The sequence below is a fragment of the Penaeus monodon genome, chromosome 18 (assembly GCF_015228065.2).
Source record: "Penaeus monodon isolate SGIC_2016 chromosome 18, NSTDA_Pmon_1, whole genome shotgun sequence".
NCBI lineage: Eukaryota > Metazoa > Arthropoda > Malacostraca > Decapoda > Penaeidae > Penaeus > Penaeus monodon.
In genome coordinates, this window is record NC_051403.1 from 2,526,767 (window position 1) to 2,551,531 (window position 24,765).

At 46.0% G+C, this 24,765-nt stretch overlaps 1 long non-coding RNA gene across 1 annotated transcript; it reads right to left on the bottom strand.

The window, feature by feature from the left end:
* Positions 1-16,956: 16,956 nt before the first annotated feature.
* LOC119584189 lies at positions 16,957-20,999 on the bottom strand. Its single transcript, XR_005229782.1, has 2 exons — positions 18,993-20,999; positions 16,957-18,747 (listed from the first exon to the last, which is right to left on the bottom strand). It is a non-coding gene; the product is annotated as an uncharacterized LOC119584189 (long non-coding RNA).
* Positions 21,000-24,765: the final 3,766 nt, after the last annotated feature.

The window sequence follows — 24,765 nt, forward strand, 5'->3', positions numbered from 1 at the left end:
AATCTTAACACAAATGACGCAAACGAAAGACAAAAGAGATATTGAGGGGACGTGTGTGTGTGTGTGTGTGTGTGTGTGTGTGTGTGTGTGTGTGTGTGTGTGTGTGGTGTGTGTGTGTGTGTGTGTGTGTGAGAGAGAGAGAGAGAAGTAAAGGGAAGGGAAAGGGAGGAGGGAGGGAGGGAGGGGAGAGGGAAGGAGAGGGAGAGAGAGAGAGAGAGAGGGAAAGGAGAGGAGAGAGAGAGAGAAGTAGGGAAAGGGAAAGAGAGAGGGAGAGGGAGAGAAGAAAGAAAGAGAGAGAGAGAGAGAAGTGGGGAGGGGAGAAGAGAGGGAGGGGGATAGGGAAAGGGAGGGAGGGAGGGAGAGGAAAGGGAGGAGAGGGAGAGGGTGGGAGCAGGGAGATAGAAAGAGCGGGGGGAGTACAGGGGAGAGGAGGAAAGGGAAAAGGAGGAGAGAGAGAGAGAGAGAGAGGAAGGGGGAAGGGAGGGAGGGAGAGGGAGAAGGAGAGGGAGAGAGAGAGGTAGGGCAGGGGAGAGAGAGGAAGGGGACAGGGGAGAGGGAGAAAGGGAAAGGGAAAGGGAGGGAGGGAGAGAGAATGCATATACATATGGGAGCATGATCTCGCCTTTAAGTCTGCGCCTGTACACAATATTATTCGGGTTCTGCGTGTGTCCGGCTCCCCGACCTCCTGGCGAAGGGCGTTCTAGCTCGTCTCCAGCGGCAGGAGAGGCGAGGGCTGCGAGGACTGAACCGCCGGTAGCCAGACAGGTCCTGATGGCCGCGCATTCAGGGTGAATTGTGTTACCTGATTGCCTGGGTCAGAGGTGAAGCTAATACACAGCCAGGGGTAATGGAGGGCCAGGCATATTGGGCCAGCAATTCCCCTCCCGTTTCTCTTGATTATCTCCATGCCCCCATCTCTTCTTCTTCCTCTCCCTCTCTCTCTCCTTCCCCCTCTTCCTCTACCTCCTTATCTCTATCTTCTTCTTCTGCCTATCCCACTCCCTCTTCCTCTTCATCCTCAACTATTTTTTCTTCCTCTATCTCCCCCCTCCCGCTCTTCCTCTTCTTCTTCCTCTTTCCATCTACCTCCTTCTCCTCCTCCTTCATTTCTCCTTTCTCTCTTACTATTCCTCTTCCTCTTCTCCTGGTCATTATCTTCATCACCACCAGCATCGTCATCCTTCTGCCCTTTCCGCTTTTTAATTCGTGCGAATAAGGAAATGAGGGACTCGACGGAAAGCTGTGTAATTACGCATCTGTCTGATATGTGCTTCCTCTAATAGTGCAATATAGAAACCATCAACAAACATTAGTAACAAAACTATTATAACAATACTACAAAACAGTTCCAGCAACACAGCTTCAAGTGACTGAACAGCAACGCTTTAACAGTAACGCACCTTTAACAAAAAAAAGGACAAATCTCTAACATTAACAGAAAATAAAGAACTTGGTATAACCAAAACAAGAACAAAATATGACCATAACAACACTACAGCGAACGCATAGTAATTGCAGCAAGCACTACCCAAACGCAAACCCTACCAAGGCGGCCTGGCCAGCGAGCGCGGCGCAGGCCAAGTCCAGCGCCCGGCCCATCAGAGCGAGCCCGAAGCACCAGCCTCAGCGAGAGAACAGACCGCGGCTATCCACACGGGATATTGGAGATCAAGCCATGCTCCCCTTACAACTTGCTTGAGCAGCGGGGCCTCAAAGGGCTCGTTTCGGAGTGAATTACTCTCCTCTTACCTTCCCCCTTCCCCCTCCCTCACTCATCCCCCCCCCTTTCTCCTTTGTCTACCTCTTCCCCTTCACATTTACCATTCACTGTTTGTTCATTCCTTGCTTCTATCATCCTTGTTTTCCTATTCCTGTTCATCTCCTTTCATTTCTTCTCAACTTGTTGTTTCCTTTGCTCCATCCCTTCTTTCTGCCCGTTTCATTCCTTCCTCCTATTCCTTTTTCTTCGTTTCTGCCTTCCTCCTTTTCCTTTTTCTTCATTTCTGTCTTTCTTCTTTCCCACTTTGCTTTGTTTCTGCCTCATCTCTTCATTCTTTCTTCCTTTCCAACTGTTTTTTAAATTCCTTCCTCCCTCCCCTTCGAGCTTCCTCTCTTCCTTTCTTAGATTTTCTACCCCTCGTCCTTTCTCCCATATTCTCTTAATCCGTAGATTCTTTCTTTTCTCTTTCTTTCCTTCTTTCCTTCCTTCCTTCCCCTCGTTCTTGTCCCTTCCTCCCTTCCTCTTCCTACATCCCCCCTTTCGAAACCTTTCCCTCGGGACATCCTCATCACCTGTTTTCATTTCCCGACTTAGATGAGCCCCATTTTTGAGGCTCTTAACGACGTCTCTTCGTATAAAGTTGACCGCAGTTAATTCCAGTTACAACTACTAGACTCCTCCTCGTCCGCCGCCGGTGCCGCCGCCTCTTTCTATTTTTCCCTTCTTTTTCTTCTTCACTTTCTCCTCCTTATCCCGCTCTACTCCTTCTCCTTCTACTTAAACTTAACCTCCTCTTCTTCTTCTTCTTCTTCTTCTTCTTCTTCTTCTTCTTCTTCTACGTCTTCCTCTACTTCTTCTCCTTCTCCTTCTACTACTGCTGCTGTTCCTCCTTTTAATTCGCTCGTAAAATTAAAAAGAAAACAATTAAGTTCAGTAATTCAACAGATCTACTGAACTGTTCTGCAATACATTTTTTATGCAGTGGAGTAATGTCATACCTACTTTTCCATCTTCCTTTTAACTTTAACTTTAACTACCGAACACTTATCCTTTCCTAAACTTCGAAACTATTTACTGGCAATATAAGTGTCTTCGATCACGAGCAACTATTCCCTCGACAGATCTGAAACTATCCGATAATAACAAGAGCGTTGACGTGCTGAATAGCATAAAAAAATGCCGTAGTTAAAGACGATCACATCAAGATGAGATAGTAAAATGTGGCAAACAACCCCGTAGATTTTCGTCGTGCGCCTCCACCAGATTCTCCAATGCACGCACAACCTTTTTGTCAACGCGAAGAATTCTTTTCCAACAGAACGCCGTTAAATTCCACAGGGCACAGAGAGCAGCCGACGACGGGGTGACGCCAGGAATATCTAACCGTGATGTTAGTGGTGGTTCTGTATGCAAACTGGGACTCGGAAAGCAAAGGTTTTGTCTATTCAAAATTTTCATTTTCTCTGTGGCAAGGGGTGGGTGAGGGGTGGAAAGGAGATGGGGGAAGGAAGGTAGTGTGGGCGGGTGGGGTGACGAGGGATGGAAGTACGGAGGAGGTAGTGGGGAGGGAGAGAGGAGAGGAACTGTGATCATTTTCGTTCTTGTTATTTGCCGGTCAAATTCTCTAGAGACCACTTATTATGCGGTGTGAGGATCGAGCCATGTGAGACCCGATTCTTTTTCAAACCCGAGTTTTTTTTCTATTTTACTGCTTTCTAGTTGTCAATGAAACTTGCTACATGTCGTTTTTCTAATGACTCACTCATATTGTTCAGTATCTGTGCCTGCCAAAATACCCTGTCACAGCGATATCTTATACTAAGGCATATTTAACAAATCACTGCAATGAGTAGCTAAATTATAAAAAATAACACCTAATTACTATATAAAGACATAATACATATCTAACATATATACATATAAATACACATAGCATATATAATCATATTATATAATAATATATATATACATATATATGCATATGTACATATAAGCACATATATACATACATATATACATATCCATAAATATTTATATATAAATATATATATATATATATATATATATATATATATATATATATGTATGTACATATATAAGTATGTATGCATATATAGATAGATAGATAGATAATACAGACACAGACACACACACAAATACTTATTTAGGTGTTTATTTTCTTACTTCCTCAAATTACTTTTTATCATTATTATTATTATTAAATGAACTTCGTAGACACTTGTAATCTTGGAAGATTCCATACAGATGATTTCCTTTTTTTTTTCAAAATGCAACAAACTAAACACATTCATTTCGTTTTCTTTCTCTCTACGTCTACCCGCCTTTGTCTTCCTTTCTTTATCTTCCTCTCTCTTTTTCCACTTTCGATCAAAATAACTAAAAACAACAAAGGAAGTTACGGCGATAAATTCAAAACACTCTAGAACCACACGATCAGAATAGAGAACTTTATTATGCTAATGACCCCACTACATCAACTCCTTGAAATATATTACGCTGGAACCGAAGACGGGGAGCGAGCGACAAGGAGAAAGATAAGGGAGAAGGGAGGATACTGGTAAGCAAAAACAAGTGATTCATGCTGTGTTTGGAGTTTCTCTTTTTGCAAAACACAGTCTTTCCGTACATGAAAAATATAAATATACTACATAAACACACATACATACGTGTGTGTGTGAGTGTGTCGAAGATATTATGATGGGGATGATCTAAATAACATACGTAAAAATATATGTATATATTATCGACCGATGTAATCATTAAAACTAATGAGCAAAAAACGGTGGTTAATTGCGTGCAAACCTAAAATGCTTGCTATTGATAAAATGATAGATATTCAAGCATACCCGAACACGCATTCGAGGTAAGTCGGGATGGAACCGAGAAAGGGTAAGAAAGAAGAGAAGGATGAAGGAAAATGAGACGCGGAGGGGAACATGGGAAGAGATGAACGAGAGTGAGAGAGAGAGAGAGAGAGAGAGAGAGAGAGAGAGAGAGAGAGAGAGAGAGAGAGAGAGAGACCCACCATACCCGCCCTCACTCCCTCTTCCCCGACCCACTGCTCATACCCACCTTCGCCCATCTAGCACACGGGGGTTCCGAGCGCCACGATCCGAGCAATGACACTGATCCGGCCGTGTAAACAAGGGTCTATGCCACCCTCTCCCCCTTCATCTCCTCGCGGCTGCATTTGAATCTAGAGGAGTGCTGTTGGTCCAAGGGCCTTGGTTAGAATCCCCTTAATGTTTGGTTGCGTGTGCCCGTCTCTCTCTCTTGGTCTCTCTCTTTCTCTCAATTCTGTTTTCACGGCTCTGCGCTCTCTCTTGCTTTCCCTCCTTCCTTTCCACTCTCCCTCTTCCTCTCTCTAACCTTCGTCTCCCTCCCCTTCTTACTCTCTCTCTCTCTCTCTCTCTCTCTCTCTCTCTCTCTCTCTCTCTCTCTCTCTCTCTCTTCCTTTCTCACTCGATTACTTCTGTGTTAAGTCAACGTCTCAACATTACGCTGTGTTTGAGTAGGTGGGTGTCTCTTTCTCTCCCTCTCCCTCGTCCTCCCCCTCCCCTCTCTCCTGCGTCACACACACAAACACTTTTTAGCAGTGTACCTCCGGGAGCCTATTTGTATGTATGTATGCGAGGCTTTATGAGAACAAGCTGGGCTTTCCCCTTCCCCCGTCCCGTTCTTTCTCCTATTTTCCCTCCAGTCTTTCTTCCTTCTATGCTTGTTAATCTCTTTTTCCTTCTATTTCCTCTTCTTCTTTCTGATGATATTTCACTTGCTCTTTGCCCTCATCTTTATCATCTCCCTCCTCATTATTTTTCATTCCACTTATATACACAATTATAAAACAATATTACATAATGCAAAATAATCAATACAGTGATATTTCATGAGCCTCGTTCAAATACGAATGGAAACGTAAAGGCATACACATACACATACACAGAGATATACAAACAGACAAAGAAGCAGAGAGAGAGAATGAAAATGAAAAATAGGGAGGGAATAGGTGGGGAGGGGAGGATGAAAGATAGAGTGGGGAGGGGTGGGGGTGGGGGGGTTGTTTAGTATGGCATTGTGAATGTGAAAAAAAGTGATGAAGTAGGACCTTTTGATGTATGAGAAAGTATAAAGGACCCTTGCATAAAGGGAAAATCATATATTCATTAACAAAGCTTCGTAATTATGACAGGGAAAACACCCCCCTTCCCCAAATTTATAAACATTCTGTGCATAAATCAGGAATCTGACGAGAGAAAACTGATAAAGCGATAAGGGAAGAAAAAACGAGATAAAATGAAACGATAACAAAACAAAAGTAAGAAGATAAACAAAAAATAGAAGAAAAAATAAGACGGTAAAAGAAATACAAGTAAAAAAAAAATGTAAAAAAAAAATAATAATAAAAATAATGCTCGAATGAAAAGGACAAGAGAGAGAAAGGAGACGAGGAGATAGCGGGCGAGGATGAGAACGAGTTAGTATCTCCCGGTGATATACACAATGTACTCCATCTCGCCATTCATCCCGGGCGACTACGGCGATGAGCTCCTCCGCGCTGCGCCATTACTCGCGCCGCCTCTCCATATATCTCTCGCTGATGCTGGTGCACTCCTACCCCTCTCTTCTGTTGCCGCTTCTCTCGCCTTGCTCCCTCGTTGCTTTCTCTCTCTCTTTCTCTCTTTCACTTTCGCTCTCTCTCTCACTCACTCTTGCTCTCGCTATCTCTATCTCTCTCTCTCTCCTCATTTCACCGTTCTTTCTATCTCTCTCTTCAGTATCTGTTCTCTCACTCTCAAATATGACCGATCTTATGTGCACATATATATGTAGAAATGTATGTAGATGTGTGTACTTTCTTCTCGTCTCATTGCTGCTTCGTCTCTTCGACAGTGTTTTCCTCGTTTTCACTCTCTCGCTTTTTGCCATCTCTTCATCCCTTCCTTCCTCTTCCCTTTCCCTCCCGCTTTCCCTTCTTCCACCAGTCTCTCACTCCCTAATCTCCTTTTTATTCCTTATCTCTCTTCTCCCTTCTCTCTCTCCCCTCCCTCCAACTCTCCCTTCCTCCCTCCTTCACTTCCAACTCTCTGTCTCTCCCACCATCCCTTCCTTCTCCTCCCCTTCCCTCCCCTTCCCTCCCCTTCCCTTCCCTCAACCCCTCCCTTCCCTCCCCTCCCCTTCCCTCCTTCCCTCAACCCCTCTTCATCTCATCCTCGTTATTTTCCCCTCGTCTAACATGACACGCAGCGAGTAATAAAGCTTTACTGTCCAATCTGACTTTATCTGAAGCCATAAAGTTTATTCGGTAAAATATTTCACGTTATATTCCTTAATGCTAATGAGGAGCGGGAGGCGAAGGTATGTGAATGAGGGGAAGAGGGAGGAAGAGGGGGAAGAGGACGAAAAAGAGGGGAAAAGAAAGAAGAGGAAAAGGGGAAAGGAAAGGAAGAAAAGGAATAGGGAAAGGAGTGGAAGAGGGGAAAGAACATTAAGAAGAGGAAGAGGGAGAGGAAGAGCAGATGGAGGAATTATAAAAGAGGAGGTAAGTGAAAGGCAGATATGGAGCAGAAGGATATTGTATAATAAAAATAAAAGGTAAAAATCAAACAGAAACGGAGAGAGAAAGACAACTGAAAGACCCCCCCCCCCCATATATATACACTCTATTCATTTGTCTTCCCTTCCCTTTATTCCACACACCTGTTCACCCCAACTCCCCTTTGCCTCTTCCTATACCTTCCTCCCCCCTCCACCCTTTTTTCTTCCTCCTCAATTCTCTCCCACTCTATCCACTTTCATTTCCACTCTCCACCACCCCTTGTCTTCCCCCTCAGCTCTCCTTCCATTTTCCATTTCTCCCACGTTTTCCTCTTCTGATTCCCCATTTCTTCCCATCCTTTCCTCCTTCCTTTATCCAACCCTCCCCGTGTTCTATACCTCTCCCCCCCCCCTCCCCTATCCTCCCCCCTCCCCCTCCATAATGACGGCAGTGGAGGTGGTCGAGTCAATAAGCACGGAGGAAAATCACTACCTTCCCTCTCGAGGCCCTCGGCGAGACTGCCCGGAGCCAAGACGCGCTGGACCTGAGGGGAAGGGAGGGGGAAGGGAGGGGAAAGGGAGGGGGAAGGGAAGGGGAAGGGAGGGGGAAGGGAAGGGGGAGGTGAGGATAAGAGGGGAACAGTGGGGAAGGGGGAATGAGAGAGAAAGAGGAAGAGAAAGAGGGGAAGTGGAAGGGGAGGATGAGAGGGAGGAGCAAGAGAAGGTAAGCAGGGAGGGGGGGGGGTTACTAATGAGAGAGGGGAGAGGAAGAGGGAGGATATAAGAGGAAAGGGGGGGGGGACTAATGAGAGAGAGAGGATGGGGGATAGAGAAAGGAGATGCGAGGACGGAGAGGGGAGAAGGGGGAGGGGGAGGGGAATGAGTGGAGAAAGAAAAAAAAACACAAAGAGAAAAGAGAGTAAGATAAAGAGGGAAAAAAACAGAACAGAGGGAGAGAAAGGACAATAAGAGAAAAAGAGGAAAATAGAAAGAAAAGAGGAGAAAGAGAAGAAGAGACGCGCGCACGAGTACTCTTCCGTGTCCTAGCTGTCCGTCGGCGTTTGATTCCGATAACAACTCTTTTTTTAAAGACTGCGCCCTGACGTTATCCCGAACAAAAGACAATAGAGCTGAAGGGTCCTCCACAACACAGCGGAACAAGCCTCGCAAAAACACTTCACGACATAAAAAAAAAGAACAAAACATAAAAGAAAAAACAATAACAAAACTACACATCCAAATCCTCTTCCAGGATCCATCTGAAAACAACGCATCAAACAGCAATGAAGAAAAGAAAAAAGGAAGAAAAAAATTTGGAACGAAAGAAAAAACAGTATCAAAACGTAATCCGACACGAGAGCAAAATAAACAAAAGATTAACTCCATCCCCTTAAAAATAAATAAATAAATAAAAATAAAAACAGCGATTTACGGACAATGTAACCGTGTGCAATGAAGAGTTTCCTGCCATCCCTTAGCAACAAGGAGATTGTAGCAACGGCACACTCTATCCCTCCCTTGCCCCTCCCTCACTCATTTACCCAATCTATTCATTCCTTCTCCTTTCCCATTTTTCTCCCTCTTATCCTTTTCTTTTAATCTGTCATCATTCCCATCCTTATTCTCATCTCTTTCGGCTTCCCTCACCTCCATTCTTTCCCCTTTTCCTGCCCCCCCCCCCCTTCCCTTACCTCGAACATGATCGCCACTATATTGATGTTGTGCTCTCGAATTCGCTTCGCCTCCCCCCTCCTTCCCATCGGTCCCTTTCGTCCACTTCCACTCTCTCCTTACCCTGTTCGCTTTTTCTCCCTTTGTCCCATCCACACACTTCTCTCTCTCCTCCTCCTTTTCCCTTTCCATTCATTCTCCATTCCCATTCCTCTCGTCCATCCTCCTTCCTCCTTTCTCCAACTTTTCCTCTTACACCTCAACCCACTTCTTCCTCCCTTCCATCCCCCCTGTCCCTTTCCCACTGCCTCCTCAAATACCTCCCGTCTCTCTCCTATCCCCCCCCCTCGCCCCTCCCGTCCCTCCACCCCTGAAATGCCCCCTAGTCTCCTTCCTTGAGCAACTACAGGAGTCCCTTTCGCACCAGGGATTAAAGCGATGCCCCAGTTCTCGACGCAAGGGACTGCTCGGATGGAAGGAGTGTTCGCCAGGGATGAGAGAGATTATTGTCCTTTATAGTATATCTATGGACTATGGCTGAAGGAAGGTGCGCGTTTAAGAGGCGGAGGGACAGGAGATACATGTGTGTGGGGGGGGTATAAAAAACGGGAAGGGGAAAGGGAAAAAATTGAATGAGGAGATTAGAACAGTGAGAGGGAAGAACGGGATGACGGATAGGAGAGGGATGGGAAGAAAGGAGCGAGGGAGAGCATGGAAAGACGGATGGAGAGAAGGAAAAAAAGAACATAGGAAGGAGTGAGAAAGACAAAGATACAGACAATGAAAGACGGAAATTTAAAAAAAAATGACAGAACACAACACACAAAGAAAGAGAATCGCACAGACAGATGGAAAGAATCTAGGTCACAGAGACAAACAAAGCGACAGCAAAAAGAGACAGAGGCAGACAAAGACGAAGGAAGTGAGAGACATAAAAGAGAACCCGGGCCCAGGAAGGTACAAGAAAGACAAGCCACCCGAAACGAAGACAAGTCAAGACAAAAGGCAGGAGTCGCAAAAGATGGATACACTTCCGGCGGCAAGAAGGTCGGCCTTTCCTCGTCAGCTGTGCGAGGGAGGGGGGAGAGGAAGAACGGAATGAGAAGAAAGAGGGAGAGTGAAAGAGGCACGAGAGGAAGAGAAAGAGGATAAGGTGGTGAAGCGGATAGAGGATGGCGATATGGAAACACAGGGAGAGGGTTACGGAAAACGGTATGAGAGAGAGAGAGAGAGAGAGAGAGAGAGAGAGAGAGAGAGAGAGAGAGAGAGAGAGAGAGAGAGAGAGAGAGAGAGAGAGAGGAGAGAGGTGCGCGTGGGAGGTGAAGGGACGAAATAATGAGAAAACACAGGGAAATCATGATCGAGAAAAGAAACATGCAGCTTAAAACAATAGCAATAATAAATAAAGCAAAAAATAAAAAAAACAAAATGTGTATATCAGGAGAGAGGGCGAACAGGGGAAGAGGAGGGAAAACAAGTAAAAAGAAACAGGAATTATGCGAAAGGAGTGGAAATGCTGCGAGAAGAAAAACAAAACAAAAGAAACGAGTGAGCAGGCAAGGGGGAACGAAAAGTGATATAAACACGAAAAAAAAACAATGAGGGGACAAAGAGATAAAACAAGAAAGAGGGAAGAGGAACTTTTAAGGAAGATGGAAAGAGGGAGAGAGAGAAAGCGAATAAAAAAAATGGAGAGGAAACTGGGGTTAACTCAGTCGAACAGAAAAGTAAAAAACAAGATCAAGGAGATTCAGTTTTGGGGAAGGAAGAGGAGGAGGAGAAGGAGAAGGGGGGGGGGAGAGTGAGGGGAGGGGTGTGAGGCGGAGAGAGTGGGAAGGATGGAGAGAGAAAGAGGAGGGGGAAAACGGCGGGGAGAGCGAGAGGCAGAGAAAGAGAGAGAAAGAGAAAGGGAGAGAGGAGAGAAAATGAGAGAAAGAGAGTGAAAGAGAGGAGAGGAGAGGAGAGAGGGGGGGGGGAGAGGAGCGAGAAAAGAGAAGCGAGATTCGGCTTGACAGACCTGTCCTAACCTTTTCTGGCGCCTCTCTTCCAAAGGTCTCATCACCTGTAAAATTAATCGTTCTTGGAGTAGCAACATTTCCTGCACGACCTAGAAAAGCGTTGTATTCAATGACTTGACTGGTCGTGCTGTGGTTTAAAGCTTTTTCTTACTTATATATACATGTATATGTGTGCGTGTGTGTGCGTGCGTGCGTGTGTCTGCGTTACTATTTACCTCTTTCCTTTTATGATCATTATCCCTCAATACTTTCATTATTCAAATTATCATCATTAATCATTACAACCATCATACCTTCATTATTACCATTATTCTCACCATATTCGTCATTATAACAATCATCCTCAACCCCATTTCATATTAACCGATACACATTTAAACGCATTGCAGATACACACAAACAACTGTAAGCATAATACGTTTATATATCACGCAGTATAGTTAAACCGGGATATAGATAACAATTATTGGTAAAGGTGAGTGAGTTGGTGAGTGAGTGAGTGTGTAGGAAAGAGAGAGAGTAATCCAATGAATGTCCACTAATTAAAGCAGCAAAGTAATTGCACGCTGATGTTGACGAGGGACAAAGTAAACCCGCTCTCCCTACTCTTAATGGCAAGGACTAGCCATGGCCTTTGCCGGAGTTTTACAAGTGTCCCCTGCTGAAAGAAAATGTATTGCCACCGTTTTCTTTCTTCATCTTGACTGAACTTTACCTGATACCTTATTTCTCAAAATTTGTCCTTTCATAATCATTTATATCTTCAATTATTAAAACATCCTCCCTCCCTCCCTCCCTCCCTCTCTCTCTCTCTCTCACTCTCTCTCTCTTTTTCAAAATGAGTCACTAACTCTCGTATGCGCGTCCGGCAACAGTCATTCGAAGCGTCTGTCTACCTGCATTATATTTGACATTTTGGGTTTGTGATTTAACTTCACCGCTTATTTCTCCCTTTTTAATTTACTTCTTTTCACCACTTTCAAACGTTACTTCCTAAAATTGTTATCGGTTGAAGAGGCAATGTTCCTCCAATTCTCATATATTTTCCTTTCATTCTTTTTTCTCCTTTTGTATACATCACGAATTCACTCTTTTTGTCTAACTGCCTGTCTTTTTTCCATCATGTATTAATAGCTTGTGTTTGTAGGTTATTCCGTTTTCTGTGTCTATTTGTATTCCCTACACGGTCCTTCTCCTTCTGCATTTCGTCTTTACCTCTCCTTTGTCCTCTTTTCTTTCCGTCTTTCATACTGTTTTTTTCTTTCATCTCTTCCCCTTTTCTCTTTTCATTCTTTTCTTCACTATCGCTTTCTCTCCAATCGTCTTTTTTCGCTCAAGTCCTTTCTACATCTTTTCCTGCCTTTCTCTCTCGCGATCTCCATATCTGCTTCTCTTTTTCTCTCCTCCCTTCCCCATCTTCCCTTTCCCCATCCCTCCGTTCCTCCCTCGTCCTTTTCTTTTCCATTCACTTCTCATGCCTTCCCTCCCTCCCTCCTCCCCTTCCCCCTTCTCTCCTTTCTCCCCTTCCCTTCTCTCTCCTCCCTCCTCCCCTTCCCCCCTCTCCTCCTTCCTCCCCTTCCCTCCTTCCTCCCCGTCCCTCCTCTCTCCTCCTTCCTCCCATTCCCTCTTCTATCCTCCTTCCTCCCCGTCCCTCCTCTCTCCTCCGGCTACAACTCAACCCCCTTCGCCTCCTTGTTAAGCCTCGAGCTAATTTCGTCGGACGTTAAAATCTGCAGTATTGGGCGAAGCACCTTGCACGCCCCGCCTGATGAAACGATATTGCTTCTCGCGCCTCCTTAATAGCCTCTGGCCTCTTTAATCCTCGTTCGCTCTTCTTCATTCTGCGCCTTCGTCCTATTTTTTTGTTTTGTTTTGTTTGTCTTTTTTTTTATTCCTATTTCTGTCTTTCTCTCTCTTAAGTTTTCGTCTTTCTTCAATCCTTTCATTATTATATCCTGTCTCTTTTTTCTTTTTTAATATGGCTTACTCCATAATTCTCCGTATTTTTTTTTTTCACTGTTCTTTCTCTCTGCCTCTATTTATCTCTATTTCTCTATCTATCGCTGTTCGTCCTCTATCTTTCAGCAATATCTTTTTGCTCTGCATCTTTCTCTGCGCGCTCCCCGGGCTGTTTCGACTTATTTATTATGTTTCGTAAAGAGCAGACATTCGTTATTTCTTTTTTTTCTCTCTCTCTCCATTTTCATAAACTAGATTTTTCCTTTAGGGCTCTTCTCACGCTCTCAAGTATCTACTAGAAAAAGAAATTTTATAAAAACACGGTTCTATTAAGTTTCCCACGTGTTATGTGCCTTCATTTTCTCTGAAAGCCAAAACGAAAAAGAAAACGGGATGCACAGGATGTTAAACTCTACGTGCCATAACAGACATTTTCAACTACGGCGCAACTAAACTTCCTAAAATATCGAAATGTAAGCAAAAAATCTCTCTAAAATGTTGCAAAAAATCTCTCTAAAATGTTGAAGTGACGATCGGGCAATTTAGTTAAAACAAAAGCACATGTTATTTTCTAATGCTTTTATTTTCACAAGACCTGATGAAACTTGGGTATTTTAAATGCACGAATATCACTCTTATGAACTTGGCCATGCAATTGTTGATATGATTTTAAGCCGAACAGAAAATACAAGTTCATTTGAAAAAAATGCGAGTGTAACGGTGAGTGGGTAAGTCTGTGAATACGAATGTTTACGTGTGTGTGTGTGTGTGTGTGTGTGTGTGTGTGTGTGTGTGTGTGTGTGTGTGTGTGTGTGTGTGTGTGTGTGTGTGCGTGTGCGTGTGTGCGAGTGCGTGCGTGTGTGCGAGTGCGTGCGTGCGTGCGTGCGTGCGCGCGTGCGTGCGTGCGTGCGTGCGTGCGTGCGTGTGTGTGTGTGTGTGTGTGTGTGTGTGTGTGTGTGCATGCGTGCGTGTGTGCGTGCGTGTGTGTGATAACGAATAAACCAAAACAAAACAATACTCGACCCCTTGTACACCCCAGGAAAAGGAAGGGAGGGGGGGGTGTAGAGAGAAGGGAGCACGAGACCTCCTCCCCCCTCCCCCCCAGCCCCGCTTCAGCACCCGCGTGAAGCAGCATCAAAATTCGGCGCAGGTCAAATCGAGTTGTCCCGTCGGCGCGCGCTTGAAAGTTGCCGCGCTATCTAGCGCTCGTCGCCGCTATCTCTTGGCCGCTCGCTCCAGGGCTCCGCTAATGCTGTGAATTTCGGAATATCGAATGCACAAAGTGGATTAGGGGTGTGATATTATCCTGTTCTCTTTCGTTCTCGCTGTCTCTACTGCTGCCATTTTCCTTTGGTGTCCTCGCGTTCCCGTTCTTTCCCTCTCCCCCTTTCTCCCCCTCTCTCTCTCTCTCTCTCTCTCTCTCTCTCTCTCTCTCTCTCTCTCTCTCTCTCTCTCTCTCTCTCTCTCTCTCTCTCTCTCTCTCTCCCTCTTATTCTAACTTTCCCCCTTCATTCTGCGTATGTATGCGTAAGAGTGTTTATGAGTATGTGTGTGTGCGTGTGTGTATGTGTGTGTGAGCGCGCGCGTGTAGGTGCAAGCCTCTCGTTACTTTGGTGCCACATCCTCTCCTAGATCTAAAGTTTCTTCTTCGTCAATTTTGCATTCTGTGCAAGAATTTTTAAACCTTGAACACAGCTCAAAGCCTTCTTTCCTTGTGCAAGTTTCCCATTACTGAAATTAACTCTCTTTCGGTCTCTCTCTCACTCTCTCTCTCCCTCACCCCCCCCCCCACACACACACATACATACATACATACATACATACGTATGTATGTATGTGTGCGTGCGTACGCGCTCGCGCGCGTACGCACGCACACATCTAAAAGAAAAAATAGAACCGAAATTAATCTCTAAATTAAAAATTCCTTCTAAAAGCATGCTCGCTTCATCCCTCTTTCCCGCCTTCCCTGTCTCCCTCCCTCCCTCCTCTTTTATCTTTTACCCTCCTCCTCTTCGTCCCTCCTTCCCTTCTTCCCTCCCTACCTCTCCCTACCTTTCCCTCCTCCCCTTCCCTCCTTCCCTCCCTCCCCTCGGCCAGTGTTTCTCTGTATGCGGGGAAGCCTACAGCGAAAGCCCATTAGTCCGGCCTTTCACAAGTACCCCAAGCAATATTCCACCGGTAAATTCTGAAAACCAAGTGCCGGGTGCCCTGAGCTGACCCCAGCCGCTGAGCCACCTGTCCCTCCTCCCTCTCGCTCCTCTTCCTTCTTTCTCACCTCGCACCTCTCCCCTAAACCTCTCATCCCTTCCTTCCTTCCTTTCCCCTTTGCACATTTCGAAGATTCGCTTCCTCGTTCTATTTCTCTCTCCCCTCTTTCCTTTCCTCTTCCTCCTCTTACTCTACCCTATGTTCTTCCTCTTGCTCATCCACATTCTTCCTCTGCTTTTTCTTTCTCCTCCCCAACCCTTCCCCAACACACCCAGCGCTGTGATCCTACAGCTTTCTTCCAACAGAGTCGGAAGTCCAGCCGACAGCGAGCAAGCGAGCGCGAGATAGCTTCACATTCCATTCTCTATTTTAATTACTCTCTTAATAAGGGCGATAAATGCATCCGGCAACTTCCCTTCAGAACGCCACGCTACTCGCGTCTCTATCGACGGGTGCCATAAGGACCATAGTCCTGAAAGCACGAGCCAGGCTGTGTTTCCCAGGGTAATGGCCTACTTTAAACCTGAAATGGTGGTTCATATAAGCGATAACTGCTCCCGTTCGAGTGGCGTTCCCATTAAGGCCCAAGGCAAGCGACTCTGACCCCTCCGGAAGCCGGACGGAAGGGCGTCGGCAAGCAGAGATCCAACTTCCAAAGTGAAATCTGTGGGTTTTAAACCAGAGCGGAGGATCTAAACATCAGGAAAATATTTTTAAATAACTCTTTTCATTGGCGGTACATCAAAGGAGACTATGAAAGCGAGAGAGAGGGATAGAAAGTAAGAGTAAGAGCAGGAGTAGGAGTTAGAGAGAGAGAGAGAGAGAGAGAGAGAGAGAGAGAGAGAGAGAGAGAGAGAAAGGAGGGAGGGAGAGGGGAGAAAATGGGAGGCAAGAGAGGGGGAACGAAAGAAAGGGGATAGGTCGGGGTTTAAGTATTTCACTGCGAGTGAATGAAAAATTAATGATGAAGTAGTAGAGAGAGACAGAAAGATTCTGAAACTTCATATTTTTCTTTCGTCTTCTTTAGGTAAACAGAAAGTAGTATATGTATATATAATGCACACAAGTACATTACATAATTATATACATACATGTGTATGTGTGTATATATGTACAAGTAAATTACACGTTTACAGATATGTTTCCAGTTTACACTCACATAACTTCGAAATAAAATTAACAGGATTTCAATTTACACTTGATTAAGTTAATAAACACGCGAGTGTACGAGGGTGGAGAGAGAAATACAGAAATAGGCAGAGAGAGAAAGAGAGAAGAGGAAAGAGAGAGAAGGGGAGGAGAGAGGAGAGGAGTGGAGGGAGACAGAAGGGGAGGAGGGAGGGAGGGAAACAGAGAGAGAGAGAGGATGGGGGAGTGTTTGTTTATATGCGCGTGCGTGAGTGCGTGCGTGTGCGTGTGCATGCGTGCGTGTGCATGCGTGCGTGTACGTGCATTAGTGAGTGTGCGTGCATTAGTGAGTGTGCGTGCATTAGTGCGTGTGTGCGCGCATGCGTCCGTGTGTGCTTGAACATTGAGTGAGAGTGTGTGTGTGTGTGTGTGTGTGTGTGTGTGTGTGTGTGTGTGTGTGTGTGTGTGTGTGTGTGTGTGTGTGTGTGTGTGTGTGTGTGTGTGTGTGTGTGTGTGTGTGTGTGTGTGTGTGTGTGTGTGTGTGTGTGTGCATGCGTGTGCGTGTGCACCTGTGCATATCCAAGTGCGATTTCGTTCTCTCTTCTTCTGGGCTCAGTGACAATCTTCCTGGCCAGTACTGATAACTCAATGTCCTAATAACATAACCCAGGCAATACAGGGTAAGAAGACCACATATCATTAATAAATTATTTACTCTGAATACATATAAAAAGTCACTATAACTACCACCGTTTATACATATTGCACTGTCACCCACTCGCAGTCGCTTAGCCAATGATAACAAGTCAGAGATTTGGGATTGTTGTAACTATAAAAAAAAATCATAACAATTTCAAAATCTAATCAATGTTATTAAGATATTTCAGATTTCAAACCGTGGCGACTGACTGATCTACATAACAGTTGTTCCTTATGACAGAAGATAAATGAATAAAAAAACAACAAATAACGAAGTAAATGATGATAATTTTAAACGTTAACAACATAATCATGGTTTTTATGTCTCGTTTCGTCAAGACGTTAGTGATGTCTATTACACTCCTTGGGAGCAGGCCGAAGGAAGTGCGTCTACAGCCAAAAAATAAGGACTAGAAATTTGAAAACAAAGTAATGCGCACGTTAGTAACATTACATCTTAAGAAGAGCTATGTCGAGAAAAAAAATGTGAATAAGTAAATGAACAAAGATCGAACGTCCATTACTGTGACGTCATTAGGCTCAGTAAAAGATAGTCTACAGTCTTTAAAAACGTGTGCATGTACATAAATGCATACATATATTCGAATACACACATAGATTAATATATGTATGTATATATGTATATGTATATATATGCATGTATGTACATATGTATACTAATATACATTTATCTACTTAACAGGTGCTTCCGAGTGAGAAGGGAGGACCGAAATCATCTCTACTGCACCTGTCTTGGTATCTACTTAAAGACATAAAATTACTTGTTACTTGAAAGATCACGCGAGTAACGAGTAACGAACCGAGACGAGGGACCACGCTAGAGCTACCGTTGTTACAACCAGACACCTTCGATTAAACTATTTAACTGACCAAAAACTGAGCGATCTACAGCTAAATACATTTATATTTTTTTGTTTTTGCTCTTTGAGAGATGCTCTTTCAAGACTATACTGCGACGGAACTACTCCCTATGACAGCCAGGCTTAGGAACAGCAGAGAGTGCGCTGCCGATTACTGATCTTTTAGTTTCGCACTCGACTCGTGAGACACAACCCCTCGATAGGGCTTGGAGGGAGTCACACGATGGCCCTGAAATTCAGGATTGATGCCACACAAATTCCTCTATCCTGAACGTGATCTGAAAAGTGCAAGGCTCAGAAGGCCCCCTCACCCTCCTGACGTGGACGCGGGGTATGCGGGGGCTTCACGCTCCTGAAGTTCAGGTCATGTGTGACGGCAACGTGTTACAAGCATAGCAGAGGGCACAGATGATGATGTAGGCGTGCTGGCGCAGCATCCGGTCGAGGCTGGACCGACGCCGCCCGTGCCATGCCCCCGCCTTGTCGACGTTTCCTTCGAAGTCCCCGTCGAGAGGGCCTTCTGCGGAAGGCAGAGGCCCCTCCGCAACAGCCAGTACGTCCTCCTGGGATAGAGAAGTCGCATCCTGGCCTGCAGAGGACGGTCGTCGAATCATTTTCTTGAGGAAGGGCGGCGACAGGAGGTACAGGTCCATCTTGAGTCGCTTCCGGAAGCGGCGAAAGAAGTCGACCGCGAGAACTTTCTAGGATCGCAGTTCGGGCGATAAAGCAGCTCGGTCGGTGCAATCTTTAAACTTGATCTTGTCAGATGCAGGGCCTACTTATACCGAAAACGCGAGTGACCTTCTTGATCAGCCAAAAGAACAGTGCACTTTCTTAGCGTGTGCAGGTGGAGGCCGACGTCCCTGAATCACTATCCACACCTTGCCCGTGACGTTGGTCAGGAGAGCTGTGAGTGAAATTGAGTCAGGTGCCATTTTTACTGCTATCAATTCATAAAATACATTTGTTTAAGCTTCATTCAACGAAGGGTATTGCTGAAATAACAGCTAATACATTTATAATCATTCATGAGCTTTAGAGCCTGCAAAGTGAAAAGAATACTTTCTGTAAACAATGAATGTCACAAACGCACGCAAACAAGTATCAGGATGAAGTACCATGTTACGAAACAGAAATCCGTAAGTCACTCACCACTATGAGTAATGTCTGCCAACGGTTGCGAACGGAAGTGAGCAACAGCGCTTGCTTGAAATATATTACCTTCTCAAAGGGAGGAGTTGTGACAGGGTGTGTGAAGGGTTGTGTGAGATAGGCGAGGTTGAGGGCGAGGGTTTCTCCAGCGTATTGGGGATGAAGCTCGGGGTTTCTCCGATAACCCAAAAGAACGCCGCGCTTCTTAAAGCGGGTTTCGGCGTCCTTCTAGGCCTATGGGCGGTTACGGTGTAGGTCTAAGACTGGAATATGGCATACACCACCAGAAGGAAGCACAGCAGCACGGCGTACGTACAACCAAACAGCTGCTTCTCGACAGCGGCCATGCCAAGCAGCTGATGAAACGATCTTAAGCAGTAAACTCGACGTATTCCCTTGTCGGTGCTTGTTCTTATATCTTATACAAATATATATCTCAAAGGGCTAGGCTTCGTACGAGATGCGAAAGGCAGGCGGGAAAGCCATCGAGATAGGGTAAGCGTGGAAGAGATTCTTGACCCTCGGCACAGCGAGACCTTCTGCCCTGGCTTTGGTCGAGGTCTGTCGTCGGCGTCGTTGCTCTTTACAAGACAAGTGTTAACTTCCGGAACTCTCTACGAACAGATAGAGCGCCACAAGGAGACCGACGAGCACCATGCAGTTGTGGAACAAGCTCACACTGTCGCTGTCCTTGGGCATGGTGGGCCCTAGAATATGGTGCCTTCGAGGATCACATACAGGGCCACCAGGAAGGTCACCAAGATAAGGTAAGTGAAAGCGAGGTTCTTGTTCTCCTCCATGGTTCAAGGGCGAGTCGATCTCCGCGTCGCTGAGGGAACGACTTAGAAGAAGGCGCTGTCCAGGACCAAGTACAGCACGACGAGGAAGGCCAGCAGAATGGCATACGTGTAGCCCAGGTTTGTGTTCTCCATCTTTGTTTACTTTTGTGTGAATTTCTTCTTAATTCTTTTTATTCCTCTTGCCTTACTCCTTTCCCACTTCCTAAGGCTCTTCGTCTTTAAAAGGCCCCCTGAAGGAAGAGATACAAAACCACCAAGAAGGCCAACAGGATACCGTACGTGAAAACGAGGGACCTGTTCTCACCGCTAAACATGACGTTCCGGACTCTCCTTACCCAAAAATAACTTCACAGCTACCCCTTTCTCTTCGCTTTTATGCCCTTTTCCCTTCCCCTGCGTGTATCACTTTATTTCCCTTCCTTTGTCTTCCTCTTTCGGACACACCGCTCACATCACTTCGAGAACGACGTAGAGCACGGCCAGGCAGGCGAGGAGGACGAAGTAGGTGCTGGCGAGGGACTTGTTTTCCATCGTGGCGGCGAAGAACACTTGCCTCCAACACTGCTTGCGAGGGAGGGAAGGCAGGCGGGAGGCGCTTCAAGGTGGGGGAGGGTGTTGAAGGAGGGAGAAGAACGGGTGCGGTCGCTGGAGAAAGGAAAGGGAGAGTTCTGTTTAAGATGAAATTTTGAGGGAAAAAAAAGGAACGAAAAACAAAAATAGGTGGGCACGAGTGAAAAAATACGCTGGAGAGATCATTTCTTAAAATGTATATAAAAAAAGACTTACATTACGTTATTGAGGTTAGGAATCACTACATAGTTTACAAGGGGGAAGGGGAGGGAGGGTTAGGAAATGGGGGAAGGGTAAAGGGAGGGTTTCACAGGGATGAGAGATACCCTACATGGCTACTTTCTTCTTAGAATATTAGACCTTCCAAAAACATATATAACACCACTAGAAACGTTATGAGAATAACATAAGTCATAACGAGGTTGACGTTCTCCATCTTTTACAAATAAAGTCTACCCACAGGTGGCACAAAGACGCAGGCTCTTGCTCTCGCTCGCTCTTGCTCTCTCTCGCGTGCGGGTATTCCTCGGGCACGTAGCGGCGTCGTCGGCGAGAATGGTGCCCCGCGATACCTCGCCGCGCCCTTAAATAGCAGCGCGCTGATTCCTTCCTCCCCTCCCCTCCCGCTCCTCCTCCTCCTCCCCCCCGCTTTCTTGCCCTCTTATGCCCCTCTCTTCTCCCCCCTCCCTCCTTCCACTCCCCTCGCTTCTCCCCTCCCCTTTTTCTTGCCCTCTAACCCGCTCATCCCTCCTCCCCTTCTGGCCCCCTACCTTCCCTCTCCTCCCTTCCCTACCCCTACTCCCTCCTCCTCGTCCCCTCTTACCCCCCTCTTTATCCCCTCCCCCTCCTCCTCCTCCTCCCTGACCCCGCCTGCCGCCAGAAGAAATTAGCCAAGACCTCGTCGTTTCCGATGCACTTCGTCCTTTCCGAAGCTTTTCGTTCTCGACTCGGCGTGGGCGTGGGTGGGGTAGGCTAGGCACGGGGGGAGGGGGGCATCGGAGGGGCATTGGCACGTACACATGCACATTCGCAGGAGGGGAGTGAGGGGGTAATGAGGAGGATGAGTGTGGGGTTGGGTGTTGGGGAGGGGGAGGGGGTTGAGGGAGAGACGTGCTGGCAAGTGGATGGAAGTTTGCGACGATAAATTACAGCCAAATAGGATCATAATGACCCGAGGCATGCTTGGTGACGCGATGCGACGCGACGCGACGCGACGGAACTCTTTCCTCCCCCCCCTTTCCTATTTCCTTTTCCCTTTGACCTACTTCCCCTCTCTTACCTCCCCCTTTTCCCTCAGTCCTTCCCTCCCCACTCCATCCTTCTCTCCCTTTTCCCGTCCTCCGTCCTTCCATCCATTCCCCCCTTTCATCTCTTCCCTTACCAAGCCTTCTCTTCTTCTTCTTCTTCTTCTTCTTCTTCTTCTTCTTCTTCTTCTTCTTCTTCTTCTTCTTCTTCTTCTTCTTCCTCTCCTCCTCCTCCTTCTTCCTCTCCACCTCTTCCGATTCAAGGTCACGACATGTCAGAATCGAAAATAGATCAATAAAGATCATCCTTACGTCAGGACCGATTGCCTGCACGCACATTACTCAACGTCCTTCAAGGCGCCTGTACACGAGATCGTTCTTCTTTTAACATTTTTTTCCTCTTCTGTTTATCTTAGTATCTATCGTCATCTATTCTTTCCTTCCCCTTTTTCTTGCTTTCAAACAAGGAAGCAAGGGGAAAAAAAACTAAACACGTGTAATGGGGGATGTAACGTGTTCTTAAGAGATATTTTCTAAAACAGTTTTCCTAGTAACTACTGTCTTTATCTTCCTCTTAGTCAGCTGGTTTTCCTTCACTTTCTATCTTTTACTTTCTCTCCCTCTCCATCTTCATTTCCATTTTCATCTCCATCTCGATCTCCATCTTCATATCCATCTCCATTTCCATTTCCATCCCCATTTCCATCTCCCTACCTCCTTCCTGTCTACCAACCTCGTTCTCTTTCTTTCTTTCTAAGTTTCCTTTTCACCCATTTCTTTGTCTGTTCACCTGACGCCCTCTCTCCTGATGCTGCCTCCGGCTTCAGTATCCGGTATCTTATGTTATCGGACGCCTTTTGTGATAAAATCCGAATTCTTTTCTGAACATTTATCTTCCTCTCGATAACCTTCGATATCTTATTCCGCGAAACCCACATTTTTCAAAGTTATTATTGAGTTTATAAACTCCTGATTCCTTTTCATATAACGTATATTATCTGTCTGTTTATATTCTCTATCTCTCTCCTCTCTCTCTCTCTCTCTCTCTCTCTCTCTCTCTCTCTTTTTATATATATATATATATATATATATATATATATATATGTATCTACCCAAGCATCCATCTATCTTTCTTTTTATTTCACCCTCACCTTCCCTTCCCTCTTCTTCTTCTTCTTCTCTCTTCTCTCTTCTTCCCTTTTTCTCTCTTCCTTCTCTCTCTCTTCCTTCTTCCTCCTCTCTTCCTCCTCTTTCCTCCTCTTTCCTCCTCTCTTCTCCTCTTTCCTCTTCCTCCCTCCTCCTCCTCTTCCTTCACTCCCCTTTCCTCCTCCCTCTCCTCCTTCCTCTTTCCTTCACTCCCCTCTCCTCGTCCTCCTTCTTCTTCCGTCACTCCCGTCTCTTCCTCCCTTTCCCATCCCATCCTTTTCCCGCAGCGTCTCTCGAAGTGCGTTGTTCGCTGTCCCGAAATATGATTTCAATCTGCCAAGCACGTAATAAATACACACATAAATTTCCACAGCTCATCTCGCGGCCGATTCACTGCTGGCTTTATTCCCCTTATATTTCCGCTCCTGTTGCCGTTGTTTTCTCTCTACACTAAAAAAAAAAAAAATGTCCTGCCACACCCCGCGGCAAATTGTAGTTTGATTTATGACATAGTAGTTCGGAGTAAAATATATTTGCTGAACATTTTTCAGGGAGAAAGGGAGGGAGAAAGGGAGGGAGAGGGGGGAGGGGGAGATATGGGTGGGGGAAGGAGAGATATGGGGGGGGAAAAAATAACTCCCTTGCACAACTACCCCAACCTCCAATACAATCACAATCTTTCAACACCTAAACAGCCCATTTGTAAATCTGTAAACAATTTCTTCACTTTATATCTCTACCTGCCTGGTCTGCCTACTTGCCTACTATCAACCACTCCGATCTAGCGACCTGTCCCTGTGTCTATGTTTTAGCCTGAATATCAGCATGGCAAGCCAACCATATTCCTGTAGACCTGGTCATCTAGCAACTCTTATCATAGAAACTTCGCTCTCCTCTCCTCATCAGTGCCCTCCTTCCCCCGGTCCCTGCGTCTGCCAACCGTCTCTCTCATCTATCATGCCCATTCCGCGTACAGTCAGGCAAGGTCAGCTTTCCCTCCCTCCTATCCCCTTCTCCTCTTCTCCCTAATTTCACTTTCCCCATCATTTCTTTTTTTTTCCTCTCCCTCTCCTTCCTCTTTCTCTCCCTCCCCTTGCCCTCCTCTCTCTTCCCCTCCCCTACTCTACCTCTCCCCCTCTCCTTCTCGTCTCCCCTTTCATCTTCCTCTTCCTCTTCCACTGTCTCTCTCCCTCTCGCTCCTCGCCTCGCTCACGGGGCAGGAATCCGGGCAAAAGGCCGAGAGAGAGCCTGCAACGGGCCAGCAACGCCGTGACTGCAACAATCTCGGACAGTCCTCGTTGTCGCGAACGATGCGCTTGCTGGTATAAATAGCGCGCGCAGTCGAGGGAGGTCAGTGGCGGGCCAGGCGAAAGGTGGGAGGGGGAGAGCCCACTGCATTCGCCTTCAACTCTTATGCGGGCAGTCATTTACCTCAGTACCGTCCGCGCTGCCGCCACTCTCGCACATACTGCATGCAACGGACTCATCTTTGACCTGTTACTATGCGAAAGGTACATACGCAATATATGTGTGCATTTGCGTAAGCATTTAAACACGCACACAACCGCATGCGTAGACTTAAAGTAAACATCACATACTAATTGGCATTCATTATTCATTTGCTCAACGAACCTCATCTGCCCACGTCAACTCGGCCATTCATTTATTTCACTTACCCACGACTCACGATATATTAGCCACTAATATACTTACGATATGATCTCTCGGTCTCCCTCTCCCCCCTTCTTTCTACTCTCTCTCCCTCTCTCCCTCTCCCTCTCCCTCTCCCTCTCTCTCTCTCTCTCCTCTCTCTCTCTCTCTCTCTTCCTCTCCCTCTCCCTCTCCCTCTCTGCATGCCCGTATGTGCCCAAGTATTTGTGTATCTGCATCTTTGTATGTCTCTATAAGAGTATGCGTGAAGGGTATGTATTACTAAATCCGTGCATCTAAAATTGTGCAGAGGTGTATGTACGTGCTTTATCCCCAGTTCATTTTACGTCAGGAGAAAAGCCC